The 17,672-nt window shown below is 45.7% G+C and overlaps 1 pseudogene; it reads right to left on the bottom strand.

The window, feature by feature from the left end:
* LOC128406107 (inositol polyphosphate 5-phosphatase OCRL-like) overlaps window positions 1–17,672 on the bottom strand; it is a 334,197-nt pseudogene that overhangs the window by 289,511 nt on the left and 27,014 nt on the right.

Below are 17,672 nucleotides of genomic sequence, written 5' to 3'. Positions count from 1 at the left end.
GATTCATCAGTTCCATAAACTGTGTTTGATATAATTTAATTTCTCTTAGAATCTCTTGCGATTTTGGTTTCAATCTTAATTTCCTTTCCCCTTCTTTTATCTTTTCCAAAATTTTCTCTTTCTTCTCATTTTGACTTCTTTTCTTTAACGCATTTTGTTGTATCAAAAATCCTCTCATCACGGCTTTACTTGCGTCCCATATTATTCTTTTTTCTACTTTAGTCCTCAAGTTGATTTCAAAATAGTCTTTCAAAGTTTTTTGGGCCTTCTTGCAAATCTCCTCATCACCAAATAAGGTGTCATTCATTCTCCATCTGAAGGAACCAGTTGTTGTTTGCTTCATCACCATCTTTACTGCGTTATGGTCGGAGAAGGTTTTTGGGCAGATTTCCACTTTCTTTATATTCGATGCCATTCCGCTAGTAACCCAAATTTGGTCGATCCTAGTCCATGTCATTTTGGCTTCAGAAAAGAAGGTTCCCTCTCTTTCTAATGGGTGTTTTGTTCTCCAAATGTCAATCAAGTCCATATTGTCAGTCATTTCAAAAAAGGTTTTTGGTAGTCTTCCGTCTTTTGTAACTACCTGTCTTTGTGATTTGTCCATATTTGTCGAAACTACTCCATTCATGTCTCCCATCATAATTAAATTGTAATCCATATAGTCCACCAAAGTCTCATGCAACTTCTTGAAAAACTCAGCTTTCCCCTCATTTGGTGCGTAAATTCCCACTATCAAAAACTTTTCTCCTTGAGATTGGATTTCAATTGCCAAATATCTTCCTTGATCATCTTTAAAGATTAGTTTCGGCTGCAATCTTTCCTTTGCATAAATCACCACTCCTCTCTTTTTTACTCTATCTGAAGATATAAATTCTTGTCCCAATCTTTTATTTATAAGTAATTTTCTATGTGCTCTAGTCACGTGCGTCTCTTGTAAACAAATCAAGTCCAATTGGTCTTTTTTTAAAGCATGAAATATATTTTTTCTTCTTCTGGGGATATTTAGACCATTACAGTTCCAGGTTAGAAGTTGCAGAGCCATGATGGTGCTATTTACTCTTTCCTCCTACAGCTCCTGATCGTTGTTCCTCTTCTGTCGGTGGTTCCGTACCCGTGTCTAATAGTCCCTTGCTTGAAGGATGTAGCCCTTGTCCCGGAAACACTTCCTTCTGTAGGTCTTCTTCGTGTTCTCCTAAGAACTTGTCTTTATCACTCACTGTCTTTATTCTTCTTTTCTTCCCCTTATATTTAAAAGACAAGCCTTGAGGAAATTCCCACCTGAATGGTATGTAGTTCCTTTTCAGCAGTATCACCAAGTCCTTATAAAGGCCTCTTGCGTCTAGAATATGTTTGGGAATGTCTTTAAAAATCTCAATATGAAAATCTTCAATCTGAAGGGTTCTTTGGTAATGCAAGTTCAGTATTTTATCTCTCTCCTCCTTTGATCTCAAAGTTATTAAACAATCTCTCGCTCTGTTCTTCCTCTGCCTTGTTCCCAGTCTGAATGCACTCTCTATCTTAAATTCTTCCTTGTCCAGCTCCTGCTTCCAAAAGTCAGAAAATTCTTTTGTCAGAAAGTCCACCAAGTTGTCTCCTTCCTTTTCCGGCACAAGTCTGATCCTTAAGTTCCTCTCCTTCCGTTGCATCTCCAGCATAGACAGTGCCAAATCATGCTCATCTAGTTTCTTGAACACCGGTGGGAACTTTCCCTCAGCAGCAGTTGCAATTTCTTTAGCATCCTCAGCTATCTGTCGTGTAGTAGATGATTCCTCCAGTATTTTTCCGATTGCTTCTGCATTAGAGTTCACTTTATTTCCAAGGTCAGTTATACTTTTTGTATTTAAATCAATTTTCCCCGAGATTTCTTCGATTTTCTTATTTGTTTCAGCAACTTGTACTTTAGTTTCTGCTCCTTGCTTTTTTAGTTCCTCCAAAGAGTCATTTATTTTCCCCAGTGCTTTAGCAAGTGCTTCTTCTGAAAGCATAGTTTTCACTTTTGTCTTTGGGACAGCTGCAGTTCCAGAAGCTCCGGATACAGAAGCCCTTCTTTGCTTAGAAAAATCAATTTTGTATTGTCTGCCAGATCTCAAAGTTGTTTCCTGTGTATCCTCTTTCTCTTTACCATCTGCCATAACAAAATCTTTCAGTCAAGGTCATTCCCACACTCTTATGCTGTCAGACAAAAGTTCGAAAATTTTGAAGTCCACTTGTTGCTGAAACTATTCACAAATCCTCTAGAGGGCGCAAAGCGGATTCTTGCCTTCAAACCAGTCCCACACTCTACTAAAAAAAGAAAAACAAAAGCCCTCCGAGTCTTCAAAGTCCCTTTCAAATAGTTTTTAAAAGATCCAAAGCAATAGTATCCTGCATAAGACTTTACAGTGCAACAAAGTAGGATGTTTCTAAGTTGAGAGTAACCAAAGTCAATAACTCAGTTACTTTTTTACCTTCATGTAACAACAGTCCTTAGCCGGTTTTCTTTTCTCCGGCAGTCCGATCCCAGGTTTAAGAGCAGCGGTAAACAGTCCAAATTCTTTTTTTTAAAAAAGGCAGGAAGATACTGTAGGGTTTTCTTCCCCCCCTCTCCTGCCTTCGGGGGAGGGAGTTCTTTTTTCTTTAACGGTAGATTCCTTAATTCCCACCAGTCTCCTTTCAAGGGTTACAGCTTAAATGTCTTTTGCTTTAATCTTACTGCAGAACGGAAAGCAGACTTCCTTTTTAGTGCTTGTCCGTCTCGGTGCCCAATTTCTTTAATTTTAGCGTCCAATTAATCTTTAAAGTTTGATCCTACTCACGGAAATTTGTTTCTTATTAGTCCAATTCTCAGGAAGAAATCAGCGCTCTCCGCTAATGGCGACGCGGCTTCACTTCGTAGGCTGGGTGAAAGCGACTCTCAGCACCGCTCCACACACCCTCAGCTGTTCCGTAGCCTTTAAAAAGGCTCCTTCACAGCGTCGGGGGGGCGCAAAGGTGCCCGCCGAGTCTCCGGTTCACAGGCTTCGCGCCTGTGATTTTTAAGGGTCCCCGCTCCGCCGTAGCTGCAGGACCCGAACCCACGAAGCAGATCTCCCTCGGGAACTCCGGGAGAAATCCGCCATTAAGCGCTGGCGCTAACCGGAAGTTTTTAACTATTTTTGATTTGTATTTTTCTTTTTTTCTTTTTGCATTTTGTAATATTCTGAAAATCTTAATAAATATCTATAATTAAAAAAAGATTTTGTACATTTCAGAAAGCTTTCCCTTGCCTACAAATGAAGTGCATGATTTTTCAAAAACTTATTAATGCCCCGTGCTTTTACTTCTGGTGTGGTGAAAAATTGCAGAATCTGGCTATCATTTAAAGCAGTGTAAGATGCTGGTTTACGTTTCCCCTCACATTTGGTGACTAGGTAGGGATATGCAGTTTTGTGTTTTGTTTTTTGAAGAGTTCCTGAGGAGTCCTGCTGCTTCCGAGTTTTATTTTGGGGGTTGTTGTTTTTGTTTACAAAAAGGTAATCCAGTTGTAACTTTTTTCTAGGTACAATTCTGTACATTCTGGTACTACCTGTTCACTCCAAATCCCTTTGTTTCTTTTAGCAATGTGTCCTTGTGTATCTGCTACCTTTGCTTACAGAATTTCCCCTTAGGGGCTCTTTGAACATGTCCCATAATACATGTGGATAAAAGGAATCGCCTTTGTTAATTTCAAAAGCCATTTTATTTCTTCCATGATTTTCCTCTGTTGTTAATTTATTTTGTAAAAGCAAGTGGGGTTTAGTCACCAGAGAGGTGGATTCTGAGGTTTTGCTCAATAGGTCATGGTCATTTCAAGAGCCATAGGGCCTGAGATGGTTCCAGCTCTAATTTACGTGTAAGATTAGGAGTCCAAGAATGTGGAATCAGTACTGCAGAAGGTCAGTTCTGACATAAAGGTAAAGGTAAAGGTACCCCTGCCCGTACGGGCCAGTCTTGACAGACTCTAGGGTTGTGCGCCCATCTCACTCAAGAGGCCGGGGGCCAGCGCTGTCCGGAGACACTTCCGGGTCACGTGGCCAGCATGACATCGCTGCTCTGGCAAGCCAGAGCCGCACACGGAAACGCCGTTTACCTTCCCGCTAGTAAGCGGTCCCTATTTATCTACTTGCACCCGGGGGTGCTTTCGAACTGCTAGGTTGGCAGGCGCTGGGACCGAGCAGTGGGAGCGCACCCCGCCGCGGGGATTCGAACCGCCGACCTTTCGATCGGCAAGCCCTAGGCGCTGAGGCTTTTACCCATAGCACCACCCGCGTCCCCGCGTTCTGACATACTTCCCCCCTAAATAGTGGGTGAAGTCCTTTTGGAAAGGACTCAAAGGTTTCAAAGTGTCAAGTTTTGCTGTACTGAAGGACTGTCCATATCTAATCTATTAGAACATTGAACCCTCCTCCCCACTCCAGGAATTTTGCTATCCAAAGTGGGTTTGAATTTGGATAATAAAAGTTTCCAGTCGAGTAGATTTATATATTTTAGTGAAGGTAAGCAACTTAAAATGACCACAGACCCAGTAAAACTCATTACAAAGAGAAGAGAAACAACATTTAAAAGCAGATACAAATAATGAGGCATTATTCTTTTCTCAAGAAGCCAGCAAAATTTCATTTTTCCTGTTTTATTCTAAGCATGCTTTTTATTCAAGTTTTTAACAAACAACAAGGTGGTAAGCTGCTGACTATAGGCAGACCATCATTTCTCAAGGGCCATTCCAAATGTGTACAATTGATGGCTCCAAAGTAAGCTGCACCCTGTGAGTCCAGAGGGCAACTGGTGCCATTGTCCCTGTGAGCATTTTGTAAGAAAGGGCACCAAGATTTCGCCAAGCTGTCTGCCTTGATGAGACTTGCAGTGAGGATCCCTTTGATAAGCCATCGGCAATGCATAAAGGAGGGCAGGTGGCTTGGTGAGCAGGGAAAGTCTTTCAAAGATTTGGACCAGCGATGTGCCTTTGCTTCGGGCAAAGGGTGATGGTGGATGGATCATAGCTACCTAACTCAGCACTGTCTGTACTGATTGGCAGTGGCTCTACAAGCTTCCAGGCAGGTGATGTTTTCAGTTTCACCTGGAGAGGCTGGAGACTGTTCTGGGACCTGCATCACCAGCGAGCTCTGGTCCTCCCTTAAGGAGTTAGGCGGCTCAATGGTCTGACTCTGTGGAAGGCACCCTGCTATTCCCCTTTAAATTAGCCATTTCGACAGAAAACACGAGAACTGGATTTTTGGGTCGCCTGCATGCCAAGCACATACTTCTCCCACTGGGCCAGCGCCCTTCCTCAGTGACTGAGCTCTCGTTGCACACAGCCATCCAGCAAGCAAAAAAATGTTCTTGTTAGAAGGGCAGAGTGGGGAGCAAGAGATTCAGGGGCCGGTTTTAGACCCACAGTGCTGGGGTTTATTCTGTTGCCTGCTTGACATTGTGCCTCCTTCCCCCCTACCTTTTATTCCTATGAAAGTTTCACAGTGTCGCTGCTTGGGATTCTGGATAATCTATGGTGTTTTTCTTTTCAGTTTTTCTTAATTAATTTTCCAAAATTTTTTAAGACAAACAAACAAACAAACAAACAAACAAACAAACATCCTAATTGTAATTAAACCAATCTTGATAACATTGTTAAGTGACTTCCTCAAATCCCCCTGGTTGAATTTCATTGTATTTCATTTTAACAGTTTTCCAAAATCAATCTTCTCAAAAAAACAAACAAAAAAAAACTTGATCACATCTTTCATTCTTTCTAATCTAGCTTGAAACATCTTAATTCCTATCCTTACATATTTAAATCCTAAGCCTATCTCATATTTGCAAGCTTTTCCAGTTAGGTTATCTTGACATATTTAGCTAGATACTCTTTGAATTTTGTCCATTCTTCCTGGTACTCCTCCTCCTTCTGGTCGCGGACTCTTCCCGTCAGGTGGGCTAGCCCCGGGATTCTGGAGAATCTATGTGACTAGATGCTTGTAATGTATGCCAGGCAATCTGGCACAAGTGGGTAGGGTTGCCATCCGCCGGGATTTGGCCGTTGGAAACAAGTGTCCATGTGGGAAACGCTTGAATGTCCAGGAAAATCCAAAGGTATAGCAATTCTACACGTGGGGAGTAGGGACGCAAGCGCAAATCAGAATAAAGCAAAGGCTGGGAAAGTTCAAACAGAAACACACACACACTATTCCTCAAGATTTGTGTTTAAGACACAGGATCATAGAATTGTGGAGTTGGAAGGGACACCGAGGACCATCTAGTTCCGCTTTTCCCAATCAGGGGTCCGTGGCCCCATCCCTTGCCTCCCTCCAACTAATTTTCTCTCATTTTGGCATGGCAATAGCATACATTTTATGGGCGGTCTTGTTGTTTTTAGTATACCTAATATCCTTTGCTTATTACCCCACATTTTGAACCCGCAGCCCTGAGATTAAGAGTGTCACGCTCTACCAACTGAGCCACCCCACTGTAATTATCCCACACCTCCCCTCTTGACGAAGCTGCCTGCAAAGCTGATCTGCCGAGGAAATGTCCTTCTGCAGGCATGGTTTCAATCCAAACAGCAAATACTCGTGGTCAACTCCAAAAGTGCAGTCAACAAACCCTGCTTGCCAAAGAAGAATTGAACGCACCCTTGAAGCTCCTTTGCAGCCATGTCTTTACCTGTCTCCACACCTGACACCACGTATGATGCTAGATGTGGGGCCTGCGGGCCTGTCAAGATTCCCCACCTCTGCTCTATCTAGCCAGGCTGATGTTTTCAAATGGGGGTTAAAGCTGTGAAGCTGTTTGGATGCATGACTGGACTTGACTGTGGGCATTTCATTGTGCTGTGTCCCAGAGCCTTAAGGATGGGCTGGCCTAGGAACCTAAGCCACCAGGTATATAAAAGTCAGGTCCACTCCAGCCAAGAGCGAAAGAAAACCACCAAGCAGCCCTGCTCTCCAACAAAGTGCCCCAAAGAGGATACGGATCGTCTCAGGAATGCTGGTGTCCAGCCACTCAGTTATCTCCTGCAGCTCGTCCTGCGTGCCCGGGGTCTGGAAGAGGTCCTCCTGAAGCAGAGTATCACCCATGCGGTCGGAAGGGATGAGGTACTTCCTGGATAGCATGCAGAACAATCCAGCCCTGGGGTGCATAATGTGAGGGCAAGGAATGCCACAATGGAGAGAAGCCCATCACCAAGAGAGCTGGCACAAGGGCTGAGAATTGTATCCCGCCTGCTTTCCACAGTAGCATTCCTACTACCCTTCTCCTGATTTGGGGCAATGGGAGAGTGAAATCATTCCCCGCTTCTTCTAGTGGCGAGTCTCAGAGAGCCGCTTTGCTAGGGAGAGACAGACAATGGTTGGGAACACTTGGGTTCTTCTGAGCCGCTCTAAGGAAGACCGTATGCTGGATGTCCCACCCGCTGCCGCTCCACCAAGGTCCCACTATACTCACAGCAGGAGCTTGTAAGAGCGAGTCGGTAGCTAAGATATAAATCAATTGTGGCGTTTGGAACCTGCACACCCCAAAACTGGTACTGGATTCCAGCCCACACCCATCCTTTCAATGGTACCGTCCCCCTCAGCTCACCTGGTGGCAGGCATTCTTGAAGAGGTGGTCCACCAAAAGCCAGATCTCCTTGGCCGCTCAGTGGAGTCATCACCATCCTGGGGTACGATATCCAGAAACTGCTTCTCCTGGAGGTCCAGTGACAAGCGGGGCTGGCATGAGAGCCTGACAGAATGTGTGCCTGTATGCATTCTTTCCTTGCTCCAGCTGGGTGGACAAGTCTTGCCCTCTGAGGCCACAACTAGGGCTGGGCGATAGCTGGCTTTCAACACGGTGATATATCACTAGCTAAACATTGCAATACACCAATATATCGCGATGTCTGAAATAAGATGGAGCTATGTAGAGGCATTGGCTGGCTTCACGGTTTCCCCCGCATTGTGATTTTTGCTGCCCCCTGCAGGAGGGCAGGGGAAAGCTGAACCGGCAGAGTCCACAGGGGCTGCAGGAATCTAGAGAAGCATTGTCTGGCTTCACAGTTTCCCCCCACATGGTGTTTTTTGCATAGTACACACACACATCATGATTCGCAATATATTGCCAGGTCAGAAATTATGAAACCAGTCTCACTATCTCGTCTTCAAGCTGAGTTGAAAATATATCGCCCGGCCCTAGCCACAGCAAGCATCTCAAGTGGGGAAACAAAAAACAAATTGCTTGCACCCCAAATCCAAGCTCCCCCTCCCCCTATTAATATGCAGCTCGTAATCCTCCCACTGCGGATGTGCAGTTCACCCAAAAGCTTACTGAATATGCAGCTGTGGACATGGGGTTTGGCTAGAGAGCCAGTGTGGTGTAGTGGTTAAGAGCAATAGACTCATAATCTGGGGAACCGGGTTCGTGTCTCCGCTCCTCCACATGCACCTGCTGGGTGACCTTGGGCCAGTCACACTTCTCTGAAGTCGCTCAGCCCCACTCGCCTCACAGAGTGTTTGTTGGGGAGGAAGGTAAAGGAGAATGTTAGCCGCTTTGAGACTCCTTCGGGTAGTGATAAAGCGGGATATCAAATCCAAACTTCTCTTCTTCTAACATTTTATTTAAATTGCTGGAACCTGCCCTGGGACCTTAGGGTGAAGGGCAGGAAATAAGTAATAAAAACAGCAACAGAACATGGATGGGTCTTCATAGGTTGATGGGCTGCAGCCCCAGCCAGCATGATGAGATGATGGGGTCACATGTTCATCACCCCTTGTCTAGAGCACGATGCAGAGGCAGTGGTAGAAACTGAGCAACAGCTGGAGCCCCAGCCCACGACTTTGTCTGGGCAATGCAGCACACAGCAGCTGGTGAACCATGCCTCCGGCCTCCTTCCCATCTTCCTCTCCAGAAATGTTCAGGGTGGTTAGTTCTATCTCAAGCTACCACATTCAAGAGAAAGAGAAAGAGAGGAGGGGGGAGCAAGAGAGCTTTAGGAGCACAGCAGTGGCAAGCAGCCCATCACTAAAAGGAGTTGGCAAGGATGGAGAATTTGATCCCCTCATCCCCAGGGCAGCTGTTGATTAGGAACCAGTTCATCCCCCCTCTCCCCCCCGCCAATACTCCCCACCCCTGGAGAGAGAGAGAGAGAGAGAGAGAGCGCATTGGTGTGGGGAATGACACATACTGTATCAGAGTCTTAGTGCAAGAGTAGCTGGTGCATGCTAAAGAACACAGGAGCCTTGCTGGGTTAGATCAGCATTTTGTTCCCACAATGGCCAACTGGTAATCAAAAGCATGTGGTTTGTGATAATAGTGGCAAGAAGTAGCCCTGACCGGTAGCCACTGATAAACATATCCTCCATGGTTCTAAATGTCTACAGCTGTCCAAATTGACAGTCACCACTGTCTCCTTGTGGCTATGATAATACACCCAAGTAGATCTGATTTTGAGAGGAGTGACATTTCCCTGAGCCACCCCAAAGCAGCCACTACCGCTTCCCAAATGCCAGTGCTCAGGTGGTAAGAGTAAGCCAGAGTGGCATAGCCTGTGCAGCAGTGGCTGAGCACAGAGACAAGGAGAAAACTGGCTCTTGGGGCCAGAGGGGGCTGGCGCCTGCATCATGAGACTGGGCTTTCTGCCTCCCGTGCTGCCAATCGCAAGCGGACCCAGAGTCAAGCAGCGCAAAATCAGTTACAAGCAGTGATGGCAAATTCTGGTTTCGTCTCCGTTCTCCTCTGCCGAGTTCTACAAGGGCCACGTTGAGACTAGGGAAGAGACCAAAGCAGAGAGCTAGAGCCACCACCTGGACTGGATTTGAGTCAGAAGGCAGGCAGGTGCGGGTTGCCTGAGAGGAAAGTCAGGTTGGTGGGGTAGTGCCTGGTTTGCCCTAAGGGACCAGCTGCCACTGCATGGAGCAGCTGCTGATCGTTGACAAGGGCAACTCCATTTACGTGCCTTCGAGGCACATGCACACTGCCGCAAAGCTGGAAGGGGCACTTGAAGGGGCAAAAATGTCCCCCCCAAGAGCACCAAAGCGGCAAAGCGGCATGGAAACAGCATCTCGACTCCCTCCCAGGAGCTTTGGCACCGACCTCTCAGGCCTGCGGAGAGTTGGAGAAAGGAGTTTTGCAGGGAGGCTGCTGGTTTTCAAAAGGCCTTTCAAAAGGGTTTCCGGAAGTTTAGAGGGTGTTTGCAGGCTTTTCCAATGCTGTCCCCAATATACGCAATTTCATTTAAACGCACGGTACCTCGGAACGCAACCCCCGTGTAAACGGGGCGTTGCCTGTACCTGATTTGAGCCCGCTACAAGAACATCTAGAGGATAGCAAACCAGCTGTTACCTTTTCTAGGAAGCTGTCTTCTCCCTGAGATCAGAGGAGGAAGGCAAGAGCAAAAGACAACCCAGGGTGTTAATGGCACAGGCCCTGAGAAGAGAAAGAAACAGCCCGTTGGCTGAACCGTATCTGGGCAGATGGCAGGGAAATGCACACGGTTCAGTGGCCCTGCGAAAGGGCAGGTGGGAGGACCAGAACCTGGGATGACTCAGTCAAGGCAAACAAAGGGCATGAACGGCACACAGGAAGCGGATGCACAGCTACAGAAGCTGAATGCAGCGGAGGACCCCCAGCCCCCACATTTCTGAGTGGAAGAGCAGCGGTTTTTCAAGCAGGCAAGCAGAGTGGGAAGGGTAGACATCCAGCACATGAACCTGCCAGGTAAATCAACCCCTTTCCCTACCAGGTCAATAAGTCTGGTGACGGGAACTTCGCCAAGCGGCTGCCTCATCCAGCACAAGGCTTCCAAGGAGGTCCCGAAGCAGCTTGGTAGCTATCTCCCACTGATGGTGAGGAAATAGTCCTTGCCACGGTCAAGGTGAAGGACAAAGGTAGCCTCAATCTTCTCTTCCTTGCTGACGTACACATCCAGGGAAATGTCCCCCGTCTCACCTAAAACGGGAGGAGGTCAGGTAGATACACTCTTTGGCACAGCCAAGTTGGCTTGTCTGTAAATTAAAAGTGAAGACAGTGAAGAATTGAACAGAAGGACACCATGCGAGCCTGCTGGATCAGGCCAATGGCCCATCTAGTACAGCATCCTGTTCTCACAGGTGTATGGGGGAAACCTTAACTTCAAGAATTAGGAAAAGAAGCGACTCAGTTCCCACCCCCACCCCACTTTCCTCTCTAGTCCTCCAAAGCAGCAGCTGCACAGAAGATGGTGACAGGATACTGGGGGGTGAGAGAAAGTGATCCTAACAAAAGAATATAAAAAGGGAAAGGATTTTTGCGCCCCCAATGTAACTTTCTTTTTTAGTTTACATTTCATTGAGTTTTTAAAAGTTTGGCTAGTTCTATATGATCCCCAAGATATTTTTGTGCCTCCACAACATAAAAATACGCTTCTTTTTTTTAAAAAAGTAATTTTTGGACGGACTGCTCTCACTGGTTCCCTGCGATGCCAAAAGGTGTTTTGGGACCCTCCAGCATTGTTTGGCTTCAATTCATTTGTGTGTGTGTGTGTTTGTTTAAAGCTGGTCACACACACTTTTACACTTTGGGCTCAGCTGCTTTGACGTGTGGCCCTTGGAGGCTTGAGCATGGGGCAATGCAGCCCACAAATGTTAAGCCTCCCCTGCTCTACCAAACTCCCAAGGTTTGAGGGAGGAGGGTTGGGAAGAGGAGGAGAAAAGGAAGGCCTTCCCTAGATGACCCTTGGGGTCCCTTTCCAACTCTACAGTTCTCTGATTCCAGAGAGAGACGCGCTGGGCTCCAAGTATCCCTCGCAGGGCTCAGTGCGAAGCCATGGCTTCCAATACTGGCTGTCACTGAGCTTGGGGATAAAGGAGAAGTGGAGGGTGACCTGACCGTTGTTTGTGATCTGGAACTTCTCCTTCTGCAGCTGCCAGAACTTCACATTCTCAAGCGGAAACTGCAGAGCAAAAGGGGGGGGGGAGGAAAGAGAGTGCTTGCCTTCAGCAGAGGCAAGGAAACGTGCTCCAGGGGGAAGTTTGTCCTTGGCCCCGGGCTCTCATTTAGGGGACTGCACATGCAACAGGTCCACGTGGGGCTCTCCAGATCTTGCTGCACTTGCCACTGGCCATGTTGGCTGGGGATGATGGGAGTTGTAGTCCAGCATCTGGAGGGCACCACGCTGGCTACCCCTGGAGTCTTTGCCTGCGAGGAGGAGGAAGAGGCTGCCGCTCAGTGGAAGGGCATCTGCCTTGCATGCAAAGGTCCCAGGTTCTATCCCCAGCATCTCCAGGTAGGGCTGGGAGAGATCCCCCGGAAATCAGGACTTCCGGGGTGGCGCCATCGGTAATGGCGGATTCCCTCTGACTTGGAGGGGACCGGCTCTGCGGAAATCGAGTCTGCACCGCTACTGCGCAGCGGGGACCCTTCAAAAATCACAGGCGGGTGAAGCCTGTGACCGTGGGACTCGGCGGGCACCTTTTGCGCCCCCCCCCAATTGGCGAAGGAGTCCGGTTAAGGGCTCCGGAGCGGAGCGGGGAAGTGGCGCGGTGCTGTGAGTCGTCTGCTTCTTCCGTGGAGTGAAGCCGCGTAGCCGTTGCCGGAGAGCGCTGCCTTCTTCTTGGAATAATTTGGCTGTAAAACAACGAACCGTGAGTAGGCTAATTTCAGAACTAAAGGAACTTTAAAAATTATTTGGTACTGAAGCGGAGAAGCATAAACAGGAAGTCTTCCTTCCGTTCTTGTAAATGGAGTAAAGCAATGAACTTGTAAGCGGAAACCTCAAAGGACGTTGGTAAAGGATTATAATCCGAACATCAAATAAGCGATTTCCCCCCCCTTGATTGCAAGGGAGGAGGGGGGGGAAAGGATCTGAACTGTATTTCCCTGCAAAAAGAGAGAGGAAGAGGAGCTAAAATCCACTGCTCAAAACCCTGGAACGGGCTCCCAGTGAACAGTGAAAATGCCGTATTGAGAAACGCGCTGTTGCTGAAAGTATCTTTTCTTTTGACAGTTAACTCTGCGTCTGAGATACAAGTAAGACACAATATTACTGACTGGCTTCTCCTGATTTCAAAGTATCAGGAAACAATTGAGATAGAAACTGTTGTCCTTTTGTGACTGGGGGGCGAAAGGGAAAAGTTAGTTACTTTAAGACATTTTTGACTGTTACTGCTACTGTGTCCCCCTAGAGGAACTTTGAAATTATCACAACAGCAGCTGGGCCAAGGGAATTTTCCATTTCAAAACAAACTCTGACTCTGAGCGTGTGACTGACCTTGACTTTTATCTCGAGGGTTATGGCAGATGGGAAAGACAAGATAGACTTGGTACAAGCAACAAGGTCTGGCAGAGTATTTCGTACAGACGGTGGGCTGCAAAGAAGAGCTTTGACATCTGGTCCTGCTGGTTTACCAACAGCAACTCCATTGGCACAATCTAAACCTAAAGGTATGGCAGCTGACGATGCCCTGGCCCAGGCACTTGGTAAAATTAATGAATCTTTGGAAAGAATAAGCAAACAAGTAGCCGAGGCATCGGGCAAAATTGACCAAAACACTACAAGTATTAATCAAAACACTACAAGCATTAATAATTTGGGACAGAAGGTAAATACCAATACAGAAACTATTCAGAAATTACTACAGGAATCCACTTAGACACGAAAGACAGCTGAAGAGGCAAAAGAAATTGCAACTGCTACAGCCGCCGTTGTAGAAGAGAAGATACCACCGTTACACAAACAACTTGAAGACCACAGATCAATATTGTCTATGATTGAGTTGAAGGAGAAGCAAGCAAATTTAAGGGTCAGGGCGGTACCTGAATTGGAGAAAGATAATTTGATTGAATTTCTTACACAGGAATTTGCAGACTTTTGGAATCCAGATTTGGAGAAGGATAGTTTCAAGATAGTGAGTGCTTTTAGACTTGGAAAAGGAGGGAGGAAGAACAGGGTGAGAGACTGTTTGATCACCCTTCGAACAAAAGAGGAGAGAGACAAAATCTTGAGTCTGCACTTCCAGAAGACCTTGGAAATACATCAGTCAAAAGTGGAGATATTTAAGGATATTCCGAAACACCTTTTGGACCTTAGGTCCAATTATAGAGTTTTAGCTGCCCTGTTGAGAAGTAACGGAATCTTTTTCAGGTGGGAATTCCCCCAAGGCCTGTCCTTTGGCTACAAAGGGAAGAAGATAAAAATAAGATCAGAGGACGACAAAGACAAATTTTGGAGAGATCACGGAGAAGACCTGCAGAAGAAAGTTGCAGGAGAGTTAAGAGCACTTGTAAGTGAAACTTTAGATACACCAGATTTACCTCCTGAATTAAAAGACCGCCTGAAGAAGGTGATACCACCAACAGAGCAGGAACAGGCACTGGGTGCAGTTGGAGGAGAAGCATAGTAACTACATCATGGCTCTGCAACTACTAAGTTGGAATTGTAATGGTTTGAATTCCCCTCAGGAAAGGAGATCTGTGTTTCATTTATTAAAAAAGGAACAATTGGACTTGATTTGTCTACAAGAAACACATATAACAAGGCTACACAGGAAACTATTGATTAATAAAAGACTTGGTCAGGAGTTTATTTCATCGGACAAGGTCAAAAAAGAGGGGTAGTGATTTATGCAAAGGAGAGATTACTACTGAAATTTATCTTTAAAGACGACCAAGGAAGATTTGTGGCAATTGAAATTCAAACACAGGGAGAAAAAATTTTGATAGTAGGTGTCTACGCACCAAATGAGGGGAAATCTGATTTTTTTAAGAAGTTGCATGAGATCCTGATGGATTATTTGGATTACAATGTGATTTTGATGGGAGACATGAATGGAGTGGTATCTACACATATGGACAAGGCACAAAGACAGGTAGTCACTAAGGATGATAGACTACCGAAAACTTTCTTTGAGATGACAGACAACTTGGATTTAGTTGATATTTGGAGAAGAAAGAGCCCCTTGGCCAAAGAGGGAACCTTCTTGTGATGGCCTGGGATTCCGATTCTGAGAGTGAACCGGAGGAGTCCCAGCCGGCACAGGAGTCCCCGCCTCCAGGGCCAGCTGAACTGGGGCAGGGCCTTGATTCTGAGGAGCCTGCACCTGTGCCGGATCCTCAGGAGCAGGCACCAGGTGAATCCATTCTGGCCCCAGAGGTGGTTGAGGACTCAGTGCCTACAGGTGAGTCTTCCCCTGGGCCCAGTAACCCTTCAGCCTCTCCTGAACTGCAGAGGCTTAGGGCAGAGAGGCGAAGGGAACTGGTTTCTCCCAGGAGGGGTGCTCGCCTTAAGGCCAGGAGAGGCGGGGCTCCTGGGGGCCGGGACCGCCCCTGGCCTCAGAGAAGATAAAGGCCAGTCAGCCCGGTCCCAGGTTGCGGGAGCAACGTCATCATTGAAGAGCTGTTTCGGCCAGCATCCAGTCCTGTTTCTCCAGTGTTCCTGTTCCCCGCCCGGCTTCCTGCTTCTGACCTTCCAGCGTTCCTGTTCCCCGCCCGGCTTCCTGCTTCTGATCTTCGAGCGTCCCCGTCCCCGCCCGGCTCCCTGCTTCGGACCTCGCCTCGCACCTTGTGAACTATTTCCAGGCTAGTGACTCAGGACTGAACTTTTGACTACGGTAACAGTAACCTTCCCCCCGGGACCAGCACACTTCTTTTCTGAAGCCAAAATGACATGGACTAGAATTGACCAAATATGGGTAACTAGAGGAATGGCACCAAAGACAAGAAAAGTGGAAATCTGCCCAAAAACCTGCTCCGACCATAATGCTGTCAAGATGGAAATGAAATTAACACCAACAGGTTCCTTTAGATGGAGGATGAATGACACCTTATTTAGAGATGAAGAAGTGTTTAAGAAGGCCCAAAAAACCTTGAGAGACTATTTTGAGATAAATATGAGCACCAATGTGGAAAAAAGAGTAATCTGGGACGCTAGTAAAGCTGTTATGAGAGGGTTCTTGATACAACAGAATGCAATAAAAAAGAGAATCCAGAATGAGAAGAAGGATAACATTTTGGAGAAAATAAAGGAAAGTGAAAAAAAATTGAGAGCAAAACCCAAGTCGCAAGAGATTTTGAGAGAAATAAAGTTATATCAAGTGCAATTTATGAAAATGATGAATCAAGAGATTGAATGGAAAATTAAACAAATGAGACAAAAGACATTTGTGTCAGCTAATAAATGTGGGAAACTGTTGGCTTGGCAAATGAAAAAAAGACAAAAATTAAATACAGTTACAAATTTAGAAGTGGAAGGAAGGAACATACAGAACCCAGCTGAGATTAGAAATTGCTTCCAGAGGTACTTTAAACAACTATATACACAAGGGCCACAGAAAGAAACTGACGTAGACTGATTTTTGAAAACAAATGGACTACAAAAAATCTCTCAAGAAAATAAATTAATGTTGAACTATAAAATAACTGAACAGGAGATAGAAGGTGCCATTCAGAATATGCAATTGGGTAAATCCCCAGGACCGGATGGACTGACTTCTAGATACTACAGATCTTTAAAAGAATGGCTAGTACAACCTTTGAAAGAGGTCTGTAACGAAATAATGGAGGGGGAAAGGGCACCAGAGTCGTGGAAAGAAGCATATATCACACTTGTACTGAAAATAGAGACTGAAAAGACGCAGCTTAAGAACTACCGACCCATATCACTGCTTAATGTGGATTACAACATTTTTGCAGATATCTTGGCTAAAAGACTAAAAAGAGTTACAGAAAGGTAGCCGTGTTGGTCTGCCATAGTCAAAACAAAATTTTTTTTCCCTTCCAGTAGCACCTTAAAGACCAACTAAGTTACCATTACTGGCCCCAACAACATCACGCATACCATCTCGGGACTATTTAATTGCTCATCGTCTAACATTGTATATGCCATCAAATGCCAACAGTGTCCTTCAGCTCTCTATATTGGACAAACAGGCCAAACCTTACGCCAAAGAATAAACGGACATAAATCGGACATCAAGAATCACAAGACAGAGAAACCAGTAGGAGAACACTTCAATCTCCCAGGGCATTCTATACAAGATCTCAAAGTAGCTGTTTTACTACAAAGGAATTTCAGAAATAGACTGGAAAGAGAAGCTGCTGAATTGCAACTCATTACCAAACTTAAAACCATGGAGAGACCTGGTCTGAACAAAGACATTGGATTCTTATCTCATTATACATGACAAAGCCATTTTTCACCTTCTCATCCCTTGCTTTTTCCTGTAAGACCTATTGCAGTCGTTAAGAGTCGTCAACAGGCTCATCACAGCTATCTGCCAATCACCCATTCCCACCACCCTTCTGAGTAATACCCCTCCCCACCTTCTCACTATATAGAGGGATCTGGCAACTTCTGTTTCAGTGTATCTGAAGAAGTGTGCATGCACACGAAAGCTCATACCAAGAACTAACTTAGTTGGTCTTTAAGGTGCTACTGGAAGGAAAAATTTTTTTTGTTTTGACTAAAAAGAGTGTTAGTGGAAGAGATACATAAAGACCAAGCAGGCTTCCTCCCAGGAAGACATTTATCTGACAATGTGAGAAACATAATTAATATTCTAGAAAAACTACAAGTGAATATAAACACTAAGGCAGTTTTAATATTTGTGGACGCGGAGAAAGCTTTTGACAACACTTCTTGGACTTTTATGAAAAAGAACTTACAGGGTATGGGGGTAGGCCAAGGTTTTGAAAACGGTATAAGTGCAATATATTCAGAGCAAAAGGCTAAATTA

This window comes from Podarcis raffonei, chromosome W, assembly GCF_027172205.1.
Source record: "Podarcis raffonei isolate rPodRaf1 chromosome W, rPodRaf1.pri, whole genome shotgun sequence".
In the NCBI taxonomy this organism is placed as follows: Eukaryota; Metazoa; Chordata; class Lepidosauria; order Squamata; family Lacertidae; genus Podarcis; species Podarcis raffonei.
This window is presented reverse-complemented; position numbering and strand designations above follow the sequence as displayed.